Source organism: Ursus americanus, chromosome 19, assembly GCF_024610735.1.
Source record: "Ursus americanus isolate L20-20 chromosome 19, mUrsAme1.1.p, whole genome shotgun sequence".
NCBI lineage: Eukaryota > Metazoa > Chordata > Mammalia > Carnivora > Ursidae > Ursus > Ursus americanus.
This window is the reverse complement of record NC_142145.1, coordinates 32,371,704-32,376,370: the sequence shown is the minus strand read 5'-3', so window position 1 is coordinate 32,376,370 and position 4,667 is coordinate 32,371,704. Positions and strand designations below refer to the sequence as shown.

The 4,667-nt window shown below is 38.4% G+C and overlaps 1 pseudogene; it reads left to right on the top strand.

Annotated features, from left to right (window-relative positions):
* The first annotated feature begins 2,860 nt into the window (after nt 1-2,860).
* Nucleotides 2,861-3,413, top strand: LOC123787510 (small ribosomal subunit protein eS7 pseudogene; annotated as a pseudogene).
* The last annotated feature ends 1,254 nt before the right edge of the window (nt 3,414-4,667 follow it).

The window sequence follows — 4,667 nt, the reverse complement described above, 5'->3', positions numbered from 1 at the left end:
GTTGATCAAGCCCTGTGCAGAGGATTGATGTTTTGATTATAGTTTTTAATTTTCTAATAAGTTGCTGAAAGTTTCTTAGTGATGATGGGAACAAGGGCACATTTACTCCTGAAAGAAAAGGGGGGACTCCTATGAAACGAGATTAAGGAAGTTTTGGAAACTGAAATTTCAAAAGTTCATGTACACTGAAGGTCAATGTACCTGTGTGGAAAGACTTATTAATGGTAGGTTTCCCTGTCCACAATAAATCATGGTATTTTAACTGACCCCCTAAATGATGGAAATAAGGAAATTCCATAGAGAGACTTGCATGTGATATATAATAAATATTCCAAATGAAATAATATCAGACTTTTAAAAATGACCCAAGTAACTCTAATTGAACCTTTGCACTTTGACTTCTGTTAGTTTCTTTTGTTTGCTTTCTGAGTGGAATAGACACAAAGTAAAACCCTTTGATAGGTTTCCATGCAGAGAATGGATGGTGATAGCATCACAAAGCCCTTACCAACAAGGCCACATTGCTTATCACAGCCAGATGAATTATTCACCATTTCAGCCTTCTTTCAACATTGGGATATGGAAAGAAGGTAAACTTTATAGTCAGCTTTGCACTTCTGGGGTCAGCCAAGCACTTATCTTCAGAGCAGCAGAGGAACGTTAATTTTACAAGGTCCTCTACTCGATTCTCCTGGAATGGAAATCCAACCAAGACCTTATCAGCCCAAGAGATCAGCCTTGGAGCTATATGAGAATAAACTCACCTTGAAAAGAATAAACTCAGGTAGGGAAAGGGATGGATTTTACTGCAGTGAATTTGCAGTTTCAGATATGAAGCTGCCTTCAATTTGTGCGTATCTTTTTTTTTTTTTCCTTTTCATTGGGGCTTCCTATCTTTCTGCTGCACCTCAGAAATACTGAATTCAAGGTTTCCTGTTTCTCTGACTCCATTACCCTAGGATGCTAATAATCCCTTAGCCATTATACTTCCCCCAACTACAGGGTGTGTTTAAGGCCCGAGTTCAACATTTGCCACATCTGAATTTCATCTTCCTCTTTGCACTGTTTTCCCCATACAGGTCCCATTGTCTTCCTTGTCTTTGTTTTAAGTTCGCCAACTGCTCTCTTCAAGTGAAGTAGTAACTAATTTATAATGAAGTTAGAAAATTCATAAGATTTTTATTTAGGGAAGGCATAATGCAGGAAGTAACCCAAGCAGGTTAGTTTTTTGGTAATTTTTTTTATTCACTCTTTCATTACTGTCATCCTAAAAACTTTAATTAAACACGTCCTATGTGCCATACTCGACAAAGTGGAGCGAGAAATTCAGGCACTTTCCTTAAGGAATGTAACTTTTAGTGAAGACACAAACATAGGTAATTATGATAAATGATTGTTTATCATAATAAAGTGACAAAGGAACTATGGAGGCAGACTAGGGTATATAGACAACAACAGTTTTTCTACTAGGATTCTCCCACTTCTCTGGGACGATGTTCTTCCTAAGGGTATAATGGTTCAGAGAGTGTTTGAGATAACTTCTAGACTCTCAGCAGTTTATATGTCATCTGCTCTGAAACTGATCTTCCTCCCTGGTTTTCCTCTTCTGCCCACCTCCCCTCAGCGGCCAGTCTCTAAAAAAGGCTTACTAGGGCTTATCATCCTCAGGCAGCAGAACCCACATCCAAGGGACATCAAACAAAGGAACAGTTCAAAGTGATGGTTTCTGGCCCAAAAAAGTGGAAGATTCTGTTGACTAAGAAATCCTTTTACAAATCAGGTGTTTTCAATGAGTAGCTTTCAACAAAATTGAAGGAGGCCTAACTGAATTTGTGGCATATAGAATATTAAAGATAATTTTTTTGTATAAAACTGTATCTTATTTTGGTTGCTTAATTTCAGAACAAAATAAACAAACAAACAAACAAAAAACCCAATACACATCCAAACTCTTTGTCAAATTTGGGAAAAGATGGGGCTTGAGGCCTTTGTATCCTGCCTCAGACATGCTGTGTGTGTGTGTGTGTGTTGTTTGTTTGTTTGTTTATAATTCATAAGGAAGTCAAAGAGCTGAAAGACACTTGTTTAACAAAAGTCTTTCTGTTCCAATCTCTGTATGTACATGAACACGATTTATCATAGTTAGCCTTTAAAAACTAAAACCAGAAAGAGAATTTTTGGTGAATTCTGCCTCATTCTAGAGAAGATTAATATTCATAACTAGTTGCATGAATTTAAAGTTAAAAGCAAGAGTCCTTTTATGTCATTAAGAAATTAGTTCCAATAAATTTTACTTTTGCTATTTGAAATATTTATCAAAATGTAACACAGTATTTATATCATTTTGACTAATTGTATACTATAATGGATAATTGTAATGATAACTCCATCCAGAAAAACTTTTTAACACTGAGAACCCTGTGGTCACTTAGAACCTATGAAATTATTTTTTAAGGTACATTAAAATACTATTTATTTATTTACTTACTTATTTACTTACTGTTTGCAAAGAAGTATGAGAGAGTGATCAATAAAGTTTTTTTAACATAAAACATTAAATTTAGATAATTTACTTGGTGGACATGACATGGAAATGTGAGTTCAGGGAAAGAAGAGTTTGTTACTATACATAAAAATAGGATTAATCAGGAAAAAGGGTCAGAAGAGAGGAAATCAAAGTAGAAGAAAAGAGCAGTTTAGGGAGAGGACATGGCAAGTACCAAAGTATGAATTCAAGACAAAGTTTGCAAATTGAGGGGACTGCAGGTAATTCTGGAGTGACTGTTTCCTCTATCAGTGAGAGAGACTGAGTTCTCCTAAGACTTCAGCCTCTTCCCAGAGTGCTCAGCCAGAAAAGTTCATGTTTAATTCAAGTCCAGTGATTTTGAAGCCTTGGCAAAAAGCCAGATGAGTTGAGTCTGGCATTTCTCAGATTCTCCTGAACTTGGAAGTAAATTCCAAGGTTCAGCTAAAAGAGCTAACTATCCCAGCAGCCAAGAAAATTAAAGTAAGTAGTGGTCAGAGAGATGTTACAATCCTGTTTCCACTTCTTACCTGAAATCTTTCCAGAAGATCCAAATCCAGCTAGTACGTGAATTGGAGAAGCGTTAAGTGGGAAGCACGTTGTCGCTATTGCTAAGTGAAGAATTCTACCTTATATGTAAAAGACATAAAAAGGAAAAAGAAAAGAAAAAGTGTCCCATGATGCAATCCTTCAAGACTTGGGTCTTCCAGGTAAAATTCTAGGTAAGCGTATTCCTGTGAATCAGGACAGCAGCTGGCTCCTAAAGATACATTTGGATAAAGCACAGCAGAACAATGTGGAAGCGAAGGCCAAAACTTTTTTTCTGGTTATATATAAAAATCTCACAGGCAAGCTTGTGAATTCTTAACTCCCACAGTTTCAATTGTAAACATAGATATCTACCTTAAATCTGTATTTAAAAAGGAAAGAAGAGGAGGAAGAGAAAGGACAGAAGTCACTTGAAGAGATTTTAAATATCTGAAATGTAGAGGGTTCTAGCTTAGGTTAGAGATACTGAATTTATGGTGACATCAGTCATCACAGGTATGTCTTTTTCTCCAGGAGCTCTAAAGTCCCAACAAGGAGTGCAGAAAGATTACATTAAGCAGCTCTGAGGTTTTACAGCATTGCTTGGGATGGAAAGGTGAGAGGAGAAGGACATGGAGGTGACTGGCAAGAGAATGACCCAAATAATGGACTTTGGGACCCAGGTTGCCTAGAGGTGGGACTAGAGGCAGAAGTTGTGGCTACAGCTAGGATGCACAGACTCATGGGCCCTTGGGGGATGGAGGGCACAGGCAGGTGTGCAAGTGATGGTGATTACAGGCCAAGGAGCAGGAGTGGTGGAGAGAGAACTGGGGTAAGATGAGTGCAGCCAGAAAGTGATGTTTGGGAACTTGGACACTAGAGAGGGATTTAAGGCATCAGATAAAAACCAAGGGAGGGATTATTTTGGAAGTCTGCTGGGATGGTGAGTCTGCTAATTTCTACTGTAAAGAAAGTGCAATTCTCCGCCTTGCCGTGACCGGCCTCCTAGAAAGCTGGCATGCTGTCTTGGGATTTTATAAATGCATCTTAGCTCTTTCTACATAATGTGAAGTCAAAAGCAAGAGTCCCAGATTTGGGTTGTATCCACACAATAAAAAGTAAGAAAAGGCAGAGAGTGAGAGTGAGATCTAGGAAGAGGGAGAGGGAGAAGGAGGAAGGGCAGGACAAGGAGAGAAGGTGCAAGGGGAAGAACAGGAGGAAGGGGGAGGGGAATGAATATGAATCTAGTTCTGTGGACTCCTTTATAGAAACTAAACTAGAGTTAAATAATTTTTTTTCAAGTCACCTTGACCTTATTATGGTCTTAAAATTAAATAGAGTCATTTCAGTCCTCCTTTTAAAATGGGAGGCAATCACATGACGAAAGGGCTGTCACTGAACCATTGGGCTTAGTTCTTTCTCTAGCTTCCTAGCCCCTGCAGTATGCCCATAAAGACAACACTGTGATGTTTTACTGAGCACCTACTACGTCCCAGGCTCCAACAGTACCTAAGTACTTAGAGTTCTGAGGGTGTCTCTCTCTCATACCTATGTGACCTTTGTACCTGCATTTTCTTCTCCCTGCAATATACTTTCCCTTTTTTCTTCCTGAAAT